Source organism: Somniosus microcephalus, chromosome 14 (genome assembly GCF_052327205.1).
Source record: "Somniosus microcephalus isolate GS21.2 chromosome 14, FLI_Smic_1.0, whole genome shotgun sequence".
Lineage (NCBI taxonomy): Eukaryota > Metazoa > Chordata > Chondrichthyes > Squaliformes > Somniosidae > Somniosus > Somniosus microcephalus.
In genome coordinates, this window is record NC_141000.1 from 53,338,304 (window position 1) to 53,356,923 (window position 18,620).

Below are 18,620 nucleotides of genomic sequence, written 5' to 3' on the forward strand. Positions count from 1 at the left end.
TAATAGCAGAGCACTTGGAAAACAGTGACAGGATCGGACAAAGTCAACATGGATTTACAAAAGGTAAATCATGCTTGACTAATCTACTGGAATTTTTTGAGGATGTAACTGGTAGAATAGATAAGGGAGAACCAGTGGATGTGGTGTATTTGGACTTTCAAAAGGCTTTCGATAAGGTCCCGCATAAGTGATCAGCGTGTAAAGTTAAGGCACATGGGATTGGGGGCAAGGTATTGACTTGGATAGAGAACTGGTTGGCAAACAGAAAGCAAAGAGTTGGAATAAATGGGTCTTTTTCTGAGTGGTAGTCAATGACTAGTGGGGTACCGCAGGGGTCGGTTCTTGGACCCCAGCTATTCACAATATATATTAATGATCTAGACAAGGGAACTAGATGTAATATCTCCAAGTTTGCAGACGACACAAAGCTGGGTGGGCGTGTGTGCTGTGAGGAGGATGCCGAGAAACTCCAGGATGATTTGGACAGGTTGGGTGATTGAGCAGGAGCATGGCAGATGCAATATAACGTGGATAAGTGCGAGGTTATCCACTTTGGTGTCAAAAACAGGAAGGCAGATTATTATCTGAATGGCAATAGATTGGGAGAAGGGGAAGTGCAACGAGACCTGGGTGTCCTTGTGCACCAGTCGCTGAAGGTAAGCATGCAGGTGCAGCAGACGGTTAAGAAGGCAAATGGTATGTTGGCCTTCGTAGCGAGAAGGTTTGAGTACAGGAACAAGGATGTCTTGCTGCAGTTGTACAGGGCCTTGGTGAGACCACATCTTGAGGATTGTGTGCAGTTTTGGTCGCCTTATCTGAGGAAGGATATTTTTGCCATGGAAGGAGTTCAGCGAAGATTCACCAGGCTGATACCTGGGATAGCAGGAATGACATATGAGGAGAGATTGGGTCGATTGGGCTTATACTCACCGGAGTTTAGAAGAATGAAAGGGGATCTCATTGAAACTTATAAAATTCTGACAGGACTGGACAGACTAGATGCAGGAAGGATGTTCCCAATGGTCGGGGAGTCCAGAACCAGGGATCACTGTCTAAGGATAAGGGGTAAGCCATTTAGGACAGAAATGAGGATGAACTTCTTCACCCAGAGAGTGGTGAACCTGTGGAATTCTCTACCACAGAAAGAAGTAGAGGCCAATTCATTAAATATATTCAAGAAGGAGTTGGATGTATTTCTTAAGGCTAAAGGGATCAAGGGATATAGGGAGAAAGCAGGTACAGGGTACTGAATTTGGATGATCAGCCATGATCTCATTAAATGGCGGAGCAGGCTCGAGGGGCCGAATGGCCTACTCCTGCTCCTATCTTCTATGTTTCTATAATGTGCAGCACACAGCATACGACAATCATTCTGGAGACCCTGGCTGGTGTGTACTGAAGGGCTCCTCCAGCTATGTCAATGCATTTGAAGCGCACCTTCAGCATGCCGATTGGTTGATCTATTACACCTCTGGCTGTCATGTGGCTTCCATTTATAGCGCTCCTCGGCCTCATTGCTGGCCTCCTCGAGGGTGTCATCAGCCACGTCTTCAGTGGCTACGCCTTGTCTCCAAGCAGCCAGTTGGTAAGTCTGTTTGGAGGTGAAAGGGCTGAGGGAGGATGGACTGGCACAGCACGAAAGAGTCATGACTCACACATGCATGATCTTTTTGTGGTAGCAAATGAGCTGCACATTGAGAGTGTGAAAGCCCTTCCGGTTCACAAACACTCCTGGGTGATGAGGGGTGCCTTGATGGCCACATGTGTGCAGTCAATGACCCCTGCACTTGTGGGAAGCCAGCCAGGGCCGCAAAGTCGAGAGCCCGCTCAGTCGGACTGGCTTCATCATTGGCAAAGTTTACATAAGTGCCTGACTTGTCAAACATGACATCGGTCACCTGGGTGATGCATTTGTGGATGGCCAACTGCGAGATCCTGCAAATGTCTCCTGCAGATCCATGAAAGGAGCCTCAGGCGAAGAAGTTGAGGGCGGTGGCGACCTTGACAGCCACTGGTAAGGCATGTCCACCAGGTCCTCTAGACAGCAGGTCTTCTTCCAGCAAGCTACAAATGTCTGCCATGACCTGACATGATAGCCTGGGCCTCCTGCAACACTGCTGCTCAGTCATGTCTAGGAAGCTCATCCTGTGCCTGTATACCCTGTGTTAGGGGTATCCCTCTGGTGAGGTGCACCCTTGTGCTGATCCCCTCTCTCCTGTGGAGCATCAGGTTGGTGAAGAGAAGGCTACTGCTGCTGCTGGTGTTGCTGGTGTTATTGGAGTTTGGGCTCGTCGTGTATTGATTGCGAGTTTGACACCAGTCAATGCGGTAATGTAATGTGCGAGTTTAACACCAGTTAATACGGTAATGTAATGTGTATTGCATTATGGGAATTACCCGGGAAAGCAGCAGTCAGCCATTTTACCAATAAAGTAAAGATCGCAATTAGAAGCCTGTCTGCCTGACTCTGATTTAATTCGACGTATCTACATGCTTGATTGAACGCATTAAAGCATAGGTACAACATTGGTGACGAGGATAACGAACAGGAATCATTTTAAATAGGTAGTTGCCCAAGTTTAGTTAGCTAGGATGGAGAAGACCGGCATTCAAAATTTTGCATGTTTCGCCGAGCCAGCCACGTTGGGTCCAAGATGGACGAGGTGGTTAACGTCTTTTGAGTTTTATGCCAATGGCAAAGGACTCATTATCGACGGTACTTCTACAGCTGCCACAAAGCAGAGGAGAAGAGCTCTACTTCTACACCTAGCAGGACCAGATATCCAGGATATCTTTTCGACTCTACCGGACACAGGAGAGCCAGCAGACTACACGGCGGCGGTTAGTGCTTTGAATCATTACTTCGTGCCCCAGGTCAATGCAGCATTTGCTAGACAGACTTTTCATAAGTTGTCCCAGAAGACTGGTGAGACTGTGCAACAATTTGCTACTCGCTTGCGGCAGGCTGCTAAAGACTGTGCTTTTGGGGGGGGTGCGGATAATCAAATAAGAGATGCTATCCTGAGTAGGTGCACGTCAGCCTATGTGCGGAGAAAATTGCTAGAGGAAGGGTATGATCTAACGCTCACCCGCACGTTACAATTGGCCTCACTATGTGAAAACGTCGAGGAGCAGATGTCAGCCATGTCATGTACAGAGAAGATGGAGACAGATACTGTTCGTCGTGTTACACAGAAAAGAGGGTATTATGCGAAAAGCTCGACAGAGAAACCAAAGGGAAATGGCGATAGGAACGAAAGGAAATGTTACAGATGTGGACACACAGACCACATGGGCAGAGATCTGAAATGCCCAGCACGCGGACAAACGTGTCATAAGTGCAAGGGAAAGGATCATTTTTCCAAAGTATGCCACACAAAGGGTACAAAGAAACACATTGTGAACAATGTAGAGGAACAAAATAACTGTGCATTTGCTGTTACTGGAAATAACGTGACAGAGAGACTTACCTTTTGTGTGGGGGGAGTAAACCTGAGAATGTTAATTGATTCGGGTGCAACTAATAATGTGATAGATGAGAATACATGGGAAGGATTAAAGTCAGAACACATTAAGTGTCAGTCACATGTCCCTAAGACAGAGAGAAAGTTATTCTCTTATGCTTCTAGCCGACCACTGTCAGTTAAAGGTGTATTCACATGTGGGATTACAATAGGTAAGAGAACTGAGCAGACGGAGTTCATTGTGGTTAAAGGCCATGGAGAACCGTTGCTAGGAAAGGAGACAGCCATGAAACTGGGAGTTTTAAAAATAGGCGCAGATGTCTCAGCTGTGGTAGATGTAAGACAGCTACTAGAACAGCGGTATCCAAAGGTGTTCCAGGGAGTAGGAAGGCTGAACACAAAACAGATCAGTTTGTATATCGACCCACAAGTGAAGCCTGTGGCCCAGCCACTCAGGCGTATACCATTCAACTTAAGGGGGGCAGTAGAGGCCAAAATAAAACAATTGAGGGACATGGACATTATCGAACCTGTAACTGGTCCCACCCCATGGGTAAATCCTGTGGTTATTGTACCAAAAGCGGATAAGGATGTAAGGTTATGCCTAGACATGAGACGAGCAAACCAGGCAATAGTGAGGGAACGATATCCAATCCCCACCGTTGATGAGATACTCCAAGGTATGAACGGCTCGATGGTGTTTAGTAAGCTAGACCTAAAATGGGGTTATCACCACCTAGAACTGACCCCTGAGTCACGAGAAATCACAACGTTTGCAGTACATAACGGAGTATACAGGTACAAGAGGCTGATATTCGGTGTATCTTCAGCTAGTGAGCAATATCAGCACGAGATAGCTATTGCCTTAGCTGGAATAGAGGGTGTTGAAAACATCTCAGATGACATTATCATGCATGCACACGACCAGGAAACGCACGACAGACGCCTGCACGCCGTCATGACCAGACTAATGGAAAGTGGACTGACACTAAACTCAGAAGTGCCAATTCAACATGGACCGATTGATTTCCATGGGAATCCTGTTGTCTGAAAAGGGCACCGGACCAACAGCAGAGAGAGTGCAAGCGATGGCAGAAGCTCGGGAACCAGAGAATGCTACAGAGGTGAGGAGTTTCTTGGGACTCGTTGGGTACAGTAGCAGATTCATCCCGCAGTTTGCAATGCTATCAGAGCCACTGCGACGCCTGATGAGAAAAGACACACCATTTAAATTTGGATCACAACAGAGACAGTCATTCAGTGCACTCAAGGAAGAGTTGGCCAGAGCCGGCACTTTAGCATATTTTGATAAGGACGCACCCACCAAGGTGATAGCAGATGCCAGTCCTGTAGGTTTAGGCGCAGTACTAGTTCAGGACCAACAGGGACAAGAGGTGCCAATATGCTATGTAAGTCGTAGTTTAACAGACTGAGAGGAAATACTCTCAAACAGAGAGAGAGGCCTTAGCTCTTGTATGGGCTTGTGAGAGGCTGCATCCATATGTGTATGGCCAAAAATTTAACTTGGTAACTGACCATAAGCCATTACAGGTGATATACGGCCCACACTCTAAACCCTGTGCCCGTATAGAGAGATGGGTACTTAGATTACAGCCGTATGATTTTAAGGTGATACACATTCCAGGCAAGCAAAACATTGCAGACCCACTGTCACGATTGCTGGGGGAGACAGGAGAGACATTTTCATGGCTCAGATGAATATGTGAGATTTGTAGCTGTGAGAGCGACACCAAAAGCACTCACTACTAGAGAGGTGGAGGAAGCCTCTGCTACCGACCCAGAGCTGATTGAGGTACGGAAGGCAATCACAAACGGACATTTTGAGAACTGTAAAGCTTATGCAGCAATTGCAAATGAGCTGTGCGTAGTGGGGTACCTAGTTCTTCGGGGAACACGCATCGTGCTACCCACAGTGTTACACGCACGAGCCCTGGTGTTAGCACATGAAGGACACTTGGGAATAGTTGGAACAAAGCAACATCTCAGAACCAAGGTTTGGTGGCCTGGCATGGACAAGGCAGCTGAAAACACTGTAAAGTGTGCCACGGTTGTCAGAAAGTAGCCAGACCCGACCCACCTGAACCGTTGAGACCAACACCATTACCGGAGGGCCCCTGGCAGGATGTAGTTATAGACTTACTGGGAACCTTGCCATCCAACCACTCCATTCTTGTGGTAGTTGTTATTATAGTCGCTACTATGAATACTACATAATGACCTCCACAACAACAGAGAAGGTTATTGATAGTTTAGAGTCAATCTTCAGCATCATGGTTTGCCAATCACCTGCAAATCTGATAATGGTCCCCAATTCCGATCTGAATTATTCAAAGAATACTGTGAAAACAACAGGATCAAACACATGAAAACAACAGCAAAATGGGCTCAGGCTAATGGAGAAGTCGAGCGCCAGAATGCATCGCAGATGAAGAGAATCAGAATTGCTCAGTCAGAAGGACTAGATTGGAAACGTGAACTTAGAAAATATGTGACTGTGTACAGGAGCATTGAGCATGCCACGACAGGAAAGAGCCCGGCAGAGCTGCTCTTTAAACGGAAAATGAGAGGAAAGCTGCCAGACATCACAGAGTCGCGCGCAGACATGGAAGTATGTGACCGGGACGCAGAACAAAAAGGCAAGTCCAAACTGTACGCAGATGAACAGCGGAGAACACAATACTCAAAGGTGGAAGTTGGCGACACGGTGCTGGTACGGCAGGACAAAGTGGACAAGTTCACCACTCCTTTTAATGCCACACCACACAAAGTTTTGAGTAAAACAGGGAGCACGCTACTCGAGAAACACTACGTTTCTGAAGAAATACAGAACCAATGGACCAAAGGAGACACTCCACAGAATCACAGAAACCCCACAGTGCAGAAAGAGGCCATTTCGGCCCATCGAGCCTGCACCGACACATATCCCACCCGATCCCCGTAACCCCTACACCAACACATATCCCACCCTATCCCCGTAACCTCACGTATTTAATCCCCCTAACACTAAGGGTCAATTTATCATAGCCAATCAACCTAACTCGCACATCTTTGGACTGTGGGAGGAAACCGGAGCACCCGGAGAAAACCCACGCAAACACAGGGAGAATGTGCAAACTCCACACAGACAGTCGCCCGAGGCCGGATTCGAACCCGGGTCCCTGGCGCTGTGAGGCAACAGTGCTAACCATTATGCCACCATGCTGCCCACCATCCTGTCCATGAGCAGGAGGAAACACAAGGGACTGAGGATGTAATGTCCGTGTGTAGATAAAGACACTGAAGACAGGAGTTGGTTCATAGGTATTTACTAAGCAAGTCTGGGGGGGGGTTTCTAAAGGATATACACAATACACAGGCTTATATAGCCCAAGTGGCAATTACCGGCATTACGCACACCTGGGGCTCTTAAAGGCACATACACCATAATTGCTCTTAAAGGCACATACACCACAATTCCTCCCCTTCTAGCTAACTAGTACATCATATTTTAAGTAATTATTAATTACATGTTATAAGCAAAATAATATACATTGCTGTATTAATTAATTATAAGTTAGTCTCTCAGGAGGCTTCCTGACTCGGTCCGGATAACGCCTCGGGGGTGTAGTAGTTTCTGGTGGTGTAGTAGGTTCTTCTGGCAAGGCTGATTCGGCTTGAAGGCCAGTGTCGGGTTCATCGGGCTCCAGTATCACCGGATCGGAGGTAGATATGGGTATCTCTACTTTATCGTTAGATGTATAGCGTGGTGGTGTAGGTTGTCCCTTTTCGGATGACTTGGTCAGCATGGCGCCTTATTATGCTTTCTCCGATGTCCACGGTATACATCAGTGGTCCTAGTCATGTGCAGATAGTTCCAGGCTGCCATTTCTCGGTACGGTAGTCCCGGGCCAAAACCGGTTGGCCTATCTGGAAGGCCCTAGTTGGCCTTTCATTCATGCCCTGAAACTGTCGGTTCTCCACGTCCCTTCGGATGTTGGGCTTGACCAAATCCAGCCGGCATCTTAGGTTTCTATTGTAGAACATCATGGCGGGAGTTTGGTTTGTAACCATATGTGTTGCATTCCTATATGCAAATAAGAAGTTATCCACCTTGTGCTGAAGTTTTATGTCTTCATTACCCATGGCCTTTATGGCCTTCTTAAAGGTCTGGACAAACCTTTCAGCCAATCCATTGGTGACGGGATGGTATGGGGCGGACGTGAAGTGCTTTACCCCATTGTTCTTTAAGAACTTTCTGAATTCTTCGGACACAAATTGCGGTCCATTATCAGAACATATCTGTTCCGGCAGCCTATTCCTGGCAAATATGGTCCTTAATACTGTGATGGTTTTTTCCGTGGTGGTGGAGGACATCTTTATTACCTCCGGCCACTTGGAGTGTGCATCAACTGCGATTAAGAACATTGAGTCCATAAATGGACCAGCAAAGTCGATGTGCACCCTTTGCCAGGGAGATGAGGGCCACTCCCATGGATGTAGAGGGGCCTGTGGCGGAGCATTTTGGACCTTCTGGCATCCTAGGCAGCTCTTGGTCATGTCTTCGATGTCTCCATCGATACCTGGCCACCATACAAACGCCCTAGCTAGGTTCTTCATTTTCACTCCACCCAGATGCCCCTCGTGAAGCTCCTTTAGCACTTTATCCTGGAGTTTGGGTGGAATCACCACTCTGGATCCACACATCAAGGTTCCTCGGCACACTGACAGCTGTTCTCTTCTTTGCGAGAATGCTGGCAACAGTGGTTCGCCATGTGCTGGCCATCCCTTCATTGTTAAATCGTAGACCCGTGAGAGAGTAGGGTCATTTCTGGTCTCCCTTTCAATGGCAGAATTTGTCACCGGTAGACATTCCACTATGGTAGAGTGGAATATCTCTACTGGGTCTACTGTAGGTGCCTCTTCTATCATTGGCAACGGCAGGCACGATAAACCGTCAGCATTCCCATGCTGTTTTGACCCTTTGTATTCAATGTTGTATTGGTGTGCCCCTAGAAAAAGGGACCACCTCTGTAGTCTTTGTGCCGTCACAATGGGGACACCTTTCTTAGGGTTGAATATGGAGATGAGGGGTTGATGGTCAGTCAGCAAGGTAAATTTTTGTCCGTGTAGGTAATGGTTGAATTTCTTCATTCCCCATACCAGGCTGAGTGCTTCCCTGTCTATCTGGGAATAGTTACGCTCAGCTGAGTTCAATGAGCGTGATGCAAAAGCTATCGGCCGTTCCGAGCCATCAGGGAATCTATGGGACAATACCGCTCCTATGCCGTAAGGGGATGCATCGCACGCCAGTCTGATTGGTAGTGATGGGTTGTAATGAGCCAAAACTTTCTCGGATGTGATTAAGTCTTTACATTTATGGAAGGCACGTTTACAGTCTTCGTTCCATTTCCAAATCACTCCTGTGTGTAGAAGATCATTAAGAGGGTGTAGAATAGTTGATAAGTTCGGTAAAAATTTATGATAGTAATTTATTAATCCTAGGAATGACCTCAATTGTGAAACATTTTCAGGTGCTGGGGCTTTTATAACTGCTTCAATTTTTTCAGGTGACTTATGCAACCCTTCCTTATTAATTATGTGGCCACAATATGATATCTGATTTTGGAAAAATTCACACTTGGGGCGATTTGCTCATAGGCCCCGTTCTTTCAGCCTAGTGAGCACCTGCTCCAAATTGGCAAGGTGCTCGTTGTCGTTTTCTCCTGTTATAAGGATGTCGTCTAGGTAACACTGAGTCCCCGGAATCCCTTGCAGGACTTGCTCCATAGCTCTTTGCCAGATAGCTGGAGCTGATGCTACTCCAAAAACCAGTCGATTGTACTGGTACAGGCCTTTGTGTGTGTTTATTGTGAGATACTTTTTAGAGGTCTCCTCAACCTCCATCTGTAGATATGCCTGTGCCAAGTCAATTTTTGTGAAACGTTTTCCTCCGGATAGTGAGGCAAAAATATCTTCTATCCTCGGAAGAGGATACTGTACCGTGTGAAGGATCGGGTTTACAGTCACCTTAAAGTCCCCACAGATGCGAATTTTTCTCTGTTCCTCAGAGTTATTTTTCAATGTTTTTTTCATGACTGGAACGATGGGTGTTGCCCATTCGCTCCAATCTATTTTGGATAATACGCCTGCCTTTTCCAAATTTTCCAGCTCTGCCTCGACTGCCGGACGTATTGCGTATGGCACCGGTCTTGCCTTAAAAAATTTTGGAATTGCTGCATCTTCCACTTTTATTGAGGCGGTGATGCCTTTCAAGGTTCCTAGTTTCTCTTGAAACACTTCTTTGGCGTCGGCCAAGATGTCTTTTAATCGTTCAGGTATGATGTCATCCTTGTTTTTTTCCTTACTGGTCACCGTCAGTGCCTGAATGGAGTGCCAGTCTAAACGTATCTTCCTTATCCATTCACGTCCTAACAACGGTGGACCACCATCTTGTAGAATGTATAAATACAACTTTTGTATTTCTTTGCCGTTGTATACCACAGGCACCTTTATTTTTCCTTTGGGGTATACTTTCTGCCCCGTATATGTTTTTAAGATAATGGATGTGTCTTTTAGAGGTATATGCGAAAATAGCCTCTCGTAATCTCGTCGATTTATTACGGTTAGAGCTGATCCTGTATCTAGCTCCATTTTAACTGGGGACCCTGCTATTATGAGGGTAACCCAGATGGTCTGGTAATCTTCATTGGCAATTACATTATGTAATTTGAGAGAGCTTAGTCTCTTGTTCCCGGAGTCGCTATTGCTCTTCTGGTCTTTGGAGCTACTGTCCGTCATCATTTGTACCTTTCTGTGCTTTTCCTTATTGATTCTTTTCCCGTTAGTGGATTTTTTATTTTCAGATCGGCATATACGTGGAATGTGTCCCATCTTTCCGCATCGCCTGCATGCTTTTTCTTTGAACCAGCAATCCCTCTGGTCATGGTTGGATCTGCCGCAGCGATAACATCTCTTGAAACCCCGTGTCATTTCATGGGTGCCGAAGTCCTGTGGCCTTTGCTGTATCTTTGCTGCTCCGATTGCACTGAAAGCCTTGTCCAGTGTTAAATCTTTTGCAGAAGATACCTTTTTTTGTGTTTCTACACTTAGGGGATCGCAGATGAATTTGTCTTGCAGAGAATCTGCCAGTCCTGCCTCGAATTGGCAGTGTAGGGTATCAACAATCTCCTCAAAATTCTTGTCCATCGGTTCGGCTGGAGTGATTAAGTTGCGTAACAGCTTGTATGTTTCTGCGCCCATTAGATCCAGAAGCACTGAAGCTTTTTTTTCATCTTCTATTCCATTTGCGGTGCAAAACACCTCCACTCCTTCTACATATGTGGTCCAATTCTCTATCTTGTTATCAAAAACATCAATATTGCTAAAGTTAGGCTCTGTTTCGTTATCAAAAGCATCAATATTGCCAGACTTAGGCATTTCAAAAAAAAAAAGATATGGCGCTTCCCGCGCTCTTTTTTTTTCTCTCTGTAGCAACGATATGGCGCTTCCTGCACTTTCCCGCCGCTGCTACCGATAACAACGCTGTTTTACTGCGGTTTCCGTTTATTCACTGTTGGAGACTCGTTCCCGACAGAGGTCCACACGCTGACCTGTTTGCCGCGCCGGCCGTCTCCCGAGTGCACCCTCCCAGTCCGTTATTGCTTGCCTCTGATTTCGCTGCCTGTCTCAGCTGCAGAGCCCGACGCTGGAGCCCCAGCCTGACGCCCAGGAAGGATTAGCGCAGTACCTGCCACCAGCTTGGCCAGCTGGTGAAACCACAGTTTCTATAACTTCCTTGAGTCTTCTGGATGCTGGAGGAATCGATGTCCTTGAGGTGCTGCCGAATTGCAGGTAAGTCCGTTTCCACTTCGTCGCCACTGTAGTGTCCGTGTGTAGATAAAGACACTGAAGACAGGAGTTGGTTCATAGGTATTTACTAAGCAAGTCTGGGGGGGGGGTTCTAAAGGATATATACAATACACAGGCTTATATAGCCCAAGTGGCAATTACCGGCATTACGCACACCTGGGGCTCTTAAAGGCACATACACCACAATTGCTCTTAAAGGCACATACACCACACTGGCCATCCCTTCACTGTTAAATCGTAGACCCGTGAGAGAGTAGGGTCATTTCTTGTCTCCCTTTCAATGGCAGAATTTGTCACCGGTAGACATTCCACTATGGTAGAGTGGAATATCTCTACTGGGTCTACTGTAGGTGCCTCTTCTATCGTTGGCAACGGTAGGCGTGATAAACCGTCAGCATTCCCATGCTGTTTTGACCCTTTGTATTCAATGTTGTATTGGTGTGCCCCTAGAAAAAGGGACCACCTCTGTAGTCTTTGTGCCGTCATAATGGGGACACCTTTTTTAGGGTTGAATATGGAGATGAGGGGTTGATGGTCAGTCAGCAAGGTAAATTTTTGTCCGTGTAGGTAATGGTTGAATTTCTTCACTCCCCATACCAGGCTGAGTGCTTCCCTGTCTATCTGGGCATAGTTACGCTCAGCTGAGTTCAATGAGCATGACGCAAAAGCTATCGGCCGTTCCGAGCCATCAGGGAATCTATGGGACAATACCGCTCCTATGCCGTAAGGGGATGCATCGCACACCAGTCTGATTGGTAGTGATGGGTTGTAATGAGCCAAAATTTTCTCGGATGTGATTAAGTCTTTACATTTATGGAAGGCATGTTTACAGTCTTCGTTCCATTTCCAAATCACTCCTGTCTGTAGAAGATCATTAAGAGGGTGTAGAATAGTTGATAAGTTCGGTAAAAATTTATGATAGTAATTTATTAATCCCAGGAATGACCTTAATTGTGAAACATTTTCAGGTGCTGGGGCTTTTATAACTGCTTCAATTTTTTCAGGTGACTTATGCAACCCTTCCTTATTAATTATGTGGCCACAATATGATATCTGATTTTGGAAAAATTCGCACTTGGGGCGATTTGCTCGTAGGCCCCGTTCTTTCAGCCTAGTGAGCACCTGCTCCAAATTGGCAAGGTGCTCGTTGTCATTTTCTCCTGTTATAAGGATGTCGTCTAGGTAGCATTGAGTCCCCGGAATCCCTTGCAGGACTTGCTCCATAGCTCTTTGCCAGATAGCTGGAGCTGATGCTATTCCAAAAACCAGTCGATTATACTGGTACAGGCCTTTGTGTGTGTTTATTGTGAGATACTTTTTAGAGGTCTCCTCAACCTCCATCTGTAGATATGCCTGTGCCAAGTAAATTTTTGTGAAACGTTTCCCTCCGGATAGTGAGGCGAAAATATCTTCTATCCTCGGAAGAGGATACTGTACCATGTGAAGGACCGGGTTTACAGTCACCTTAAAGTCCCCACAGATGCGAATTTTTTTCTGTTCCTCAGAGTTATTTTTCAATGTTTTTTTCATGACTGGAACGATGGGTGTTGCCCATTCGCTCCAATCTATTTTGGATAATACGCCTGCCTTTTCCAAATTCTTCAGCTCTGCCTCGACTGCCGGACGTATTGCGTATGGCACCGGTCTTGCCTTAAAAAATTTTGGAATTGCTGTATCTTCCACTTTTATTGAGGCGGTGATGCCTTTCAAGGTTCCTAGTTTCTCTTGAAACACTTCTTTGGCGTTGGCCAAGATGTCTTTTAATCGTTCAGGTATGATGTCATCATTGTTTTTTTCCTTACTGGTCACCGTCAGTGCCTGAATGGAGTGCCAGTCTAAACGTATCTTCCTTATCCATTCACGTCCCAACAACGGTGGACCACCATCTTGTAGAATGTATAAATACAACTTTTGTATTTCTTTGCCGTTGTATACCACAGGCACCCTTATTTTTCCTTTGGGGTAGACTTTCTGCCCCGTATATGTTTTTAAGATAATGGATGTGTCTTTTAGAGGTATATGCGAAAACAGCCTCTCGTAATCTCGTCGATTTATTACGGTTAGAGCTGATCCTGTATCTAGCTCCATTTTAACTGGGGACCCTGCTATTGTGAGGGTAACCGAAATGGTTTGGTAATCCTCTTTGGCAAGTACATTATGTAATTTGAGACAGCTTAGTCTCTTGTTTCCGGAGTCGCTATCGCTATTCTGGTCTTCGGAGCTATTGTCCGTCATCATTTGTACCTTCCTGTACTTTTCTTTATTGATTTTTTTGTTTTCTGTCAGTGGATTTATTTTGTCCAGATTGGCATACCCGTGCAATGTGTCCAATCTTACCACATTGCCTGCATGCTTTGCCCTTGAACCAGCAGTCCCTCTGGTTATGGGTGGATCTGCCGCAGCGATAACATCTTCCGAACTCCTGTGTCATTTTATGGGTGCCGAAGTCCTGTGTCTCTTGTTGTATCTCTGCAGCTCCTTTTGCTGCTGCTTCGTATGATACAGCCATACTGAAAGCTTTGTCCAATGTTAAATCTTTTTCAGAAAGCAGTCTTTTTTGTGTTCTTTCACTTAAGAGACCGCAAACAAATTTGTCTCGAAGATAATCCGATAGTCCTGCTCCGAATTGGCAGTACTTTGATAGCTTTCTTAATTCGTTTAGGTAATCAGCGTTACTTTCATTCTTGTGTTGATTTCTCTTGAAGAACTTGAATCGTTCCGCTATCAGCAGCGGTGTTGGGTTTAAATGCTCCTGCAGGGTATCAACAATTTGTTTAAAAGTCTTGTCCTTTGGTTTGGCTGGAGTGATTAAATTTCGTAACAGCCCGTATGTCTTCGCGCCCATTAAGTTCAGAAGTACTGAAGCTTTTTTTTCATCTGTTATTCCATTTGCAGTGCAATAAACCTCTACTCTTTCCACGTATGTGGTCCAATCTTCTATTTCGCCATCAAAAGCCTCAATATTACCAGATTTAGGCATTTCAGAAAAGATATGGCGCTTCCCGCGCTTTTTTTTTCTCTCTGTAGCAACGATATGGCGCTTCCCGCGCTTTCCCGCCGCTGCTACCGATAACAACGCTGTTTTACTGTGGTTTCCGTTTATTCACTGTTGGAGACTTGTTCCCGACGGAGGTCTAAACGCTGACCTGATTGCCGCGCCGGCCGTCTCTCGAGTGCACCCTCCCAGTCCGTTATTGCTTGCCTCCGATTTCGCTGCCTGTCTCAGCTGTAGAGCCCGCCGCTGGAGCTCCAGCCTGATGCCCAGGAAGGATTAGCGCAGTACCTGTCACCAGCTTGGCCAGCTGGTGAAACCACAGTTTCTCTTACTTCCTTGAGTCTTCTGGACGCTGGAGGAATCGATGTCCTTGAGGTGCTGCCGAATTGCAGGTAAGTCCGTTTCCACTTCGTCGCCACTGTAGTGTCCGTGTGTAGATAAAGACACTGAAGACAGGAGTTGGTTCATAGGTATTTACTAAGCAAGTCTGGGGGGGGGATTTCTAAAGGATATACACAATACACAGGCTTATATAGCCCAAGTGGCAATTACCGGCATTACGCACACCTGGGGCTCTTAAAGGCACATACACCACAGAGGACAGTATAGTAGACCTGTAGAATTCGCAAAATTGAACATTGTGCTATAAGGGTCTATTGGCAGAAAAGGCCTTAATTTTAAAGACTGTTTTAAAAGAAGCCCAGAAAAGAGGACACACAAAATGGCCACCAGACCCCATGACCAGCTTTTGGGACATTTAAAATGGTTCCTGCAGTCCCCAGACAGCTTTTGTGGATTCAGCCCACAGTAAGTTCTGGAAGGCAGTTTCAAGGAAAACGAAACCAGACAGAGCCCCATACATACAGATTGGATGCAGATCCGATCAGATCGGCCTGTAGATAAAGGCCATCTAAATGTTTACCCAGACAAAGGGGAACAGATTCAAGTTCAAAGAGGGACATTAAAGACAATACAAGGTCATTCCAGACCAGAGATGGCAGTTACCAGCCATCCCGAAGATACTTTAAAAACAAAGACTACCCCGCTGTGCTACAAGCCCGCCAAAAGTTAAACAAAGACTAACCTTGATTTGGCGGGAGATAAGGGCCTCCATGGAAAAGTATAACTGGAGTCCTGGGGTAGCATTGAAAAGGGAGAAAGATTCGGATCGGAGACCATCGGGTTTCGGTAGCCATTGAGGAGCATCAGCATCGGGAGAGACCAGTGCAGATCTTTTTTGAGAGATTGCTCGGGGGTCCGAAGAAGGCCTTTTCAGACTCTGAAGAAGATGACGAGACCCGGGGTAGTTATCGGGAGATCATCGACAAAAACCCCGGGCCGTTGACGAGACGAGAAGACAGTTGGCGAAGAGGAAGAAAATGAAACGCCTTACAGAACGGGTAGCCACCAGTGTCGTGTGCAGGAGCACGGAGAAATCGAGACTGTGACCACCATCGTTGTATGCAGGAGCACCGAGAAGACAGCCGGTGGGTGAAACGATGGACGGCGAGTCCTGCTGAATTAAGGTGGCCGAGACGCCATTAGCCTGGGCAGCCCGCTGCGCCTACAGCCCAACGACCACATGACGACGGCAGGCCCGAGAGAGAGAGCACCAAGTAAAGAACCCCAACCCAACCGCAGTTTTGGATTGGTGAGCATGTTTCTGGCCCCTCATAATCTCATCTAGCTAGGCTTAGGAGGTGGGCATTTTAGGGGATAATTAACAATGAGTTGTTGTCCCTCGATGTTCCGTGTGCTTCCCTATTTCATGATGAACCTTGTAAAGCATAATATGCCTGTAGATATGTTGGTTAGTACTGTATTATGATTTGTTTTTCCCTCCCATGTACCTTATTGGCTTACATTCAATTTTTCCTTTGTGCAATAAAATTTCATTTTGTTTCATTAAACTTGGTCCATAGAGTATTCTCTGCATTGTAGTTCCTGCCTCAAAGTCCAGTGTATAGAACCTAAGGGGTGAGTGGGTCGAACCACTCGGTGAATTACTGTGCAAGAGAGAGAGGCCTCTAGAGAGAGAGAGAGACCTCGTCGATTGAAAACCCCTTACAGACACTGACACACATACCACTGTGACACAGGCAATACCCACTGACACCAACATGTCAGACGTACCCAGTACAGCCAGACCGCAAAGGGTTAAAAGAAAACCCCAAAAACTGTCTGATTATGTCACAACATAAACTGTGCGAGAACTGCATGGGTGATGTTAAATATTTAAACCTGGGAATTATTTAGTTGTGTGGTAAGACACAAGTTTGTAAATAGTTTATAAACCAAATAAGTTATGCAGTGTTATTGTAAGCAACTGTTTGTAAACTGCAAGTTTGTTTCCAAGGAAAAGGGGGATGTCGTGTATTGATTGCGAGTTTGACACCAGTCAATACGGTAATGTAATGTGCGAGTTTAACACCAGTTAATACGGTAATGTAATGTGCATTGCATTATGGGAATTACCCGGGAAAGCAGCAGTCAGCCATTTTACCAATAAAGTAAAGATCACAGTTAGAAGCCTGTCTGCCTGACTCTGATTTAATTCGACGTATCTACATGCTTGATTGAACGCATTAAAGCATAGATACAACAGGGCTCATCTTTGTCCGAGTCTGAGGTCCAAGGTGTGACAGCATAAGTGGCACCCATGCTGATCTAATAGATGGCAGGTAAAGTGAAGATCAGAGGCACAATCCTCCAATATAGTGAGAGTGACTTGCAATGTAGTGAGAGTGGCTTCTGAGGTTGCAGAAATCACCTGCAAACTCCTGAAAGCAAATTCTCTGCCTAAGGGAAAGGCTCTTGCTGACACCATTTTGTGCAAAGAAGCAGGTGTAAGGTGTGAGTATTTATGTGCTTTTTCCAGCTTTAAATTGATGAACTCGCACAAGAGCTCTCGCCTTGCCTTCACAGGCAAGGCTCAGGAAGTCTGTGAACCCTGTGCTCAAGCAGTAAACGCTGAAACCTCAGGTTAAAAAGCCTTTTAAGGGTCTGTCAATGAGCTGTTAAATCCTTCAGTGAGGTTGCCTGCCTCTCTCAAGCGGGTCCGTGACACACTGGGAAATCCGCATGAATTAAAGGCGGAATTCAGCGGGATGAAGGTGGGTTCTCGACCCGCTGTCCTCCTATCCAGCTAATGCCTTCTTTCAACAAGAAAAGTGATGGTGTTGCAAACATAGCAGTTGTGACTATTTGATACAGGTGTGCAATGCAGACTGCCTGCTGTGGCAGACATCTCTTGGGGTGGCTTGGAAGGATATGGGCACTTGAAAGTTTCACGCTATAGTAGCCCTCACTTCTATAGAGAAGATGTCTCAAGCATTGGTGCTCACTGAAGCTCAGGTAGAGAATTGCTCCTTATAAAACCTCGGCTGATATGGCCTCCTGTTGAGAGTCCTTCTCCCCCTCCTCTTCCTCCCTTTTCTAGCAGCTTGTCCTGCTCTGCATGGCCTTTCTTCATTCTTCCAGTCATGCTCAATTCCAAGAGGAAGGCCTACCAGGTCACCTATGTCTGGAAGCAACTTGTTTCAGCACAAGCTTTTAAATAAACAAAAATGCACTTCAGCTCCAGCCAGACCATTCCCTGTAGACTACGCAAAACTTTAAATCAAGTATAGGAAAGCACCAAAAAAGTGTGTAATTGCACCAGCAGCCAAAAGAAATAATCCAGCAACTAACCTGTAAATAGTTCATGATCCCTTTAAATAGCGCTGGTGGGGGATCCTTCATGCCGTTTAACGTCGTGTTCAGCTGTGCGAGGTTAAGTCAGCTGGAGTGTGGCATTCGAAAATGGTAGTGCTGGTGTCGAACCAGCGTTGCACACTGATTGACATCATGATCTGCCTGCTTTGCATGCTGCTGGCAGTCATTAGGTGCACACACGCAAACCCCTTTACCAAGCTGGCGTCCGGCGCTCTTCCCATCAGAAGTGAATGCGCGCGCAGCTCGGACGCCATTTTCCACCATTTAGGAGGATGTATAGTGCCTAAAAGACGGGTGCTACAGAACCCAGCTTCTCCCCCACACTCTCTTAGGGATGCAACCTGTAGTTGCTCTGCCTTTTGGGTCGATTGGATGCTAATCCTCCTTGGCCAGATCTCCCAGTCTGTTGAGTGTGACTGCCTTTTTATTTATTTCTGTGATTTCCAAAGTCAATTAGAAAGTACTTTCTTTAGGTGGACGTTTCTCTATACATCAGCAATGATTCTCTTTCCCACTCTCACACTATTTTTAAGTGTGACACCTGAATTGTGACTGAATTATCTCAAAAATTTAAAATA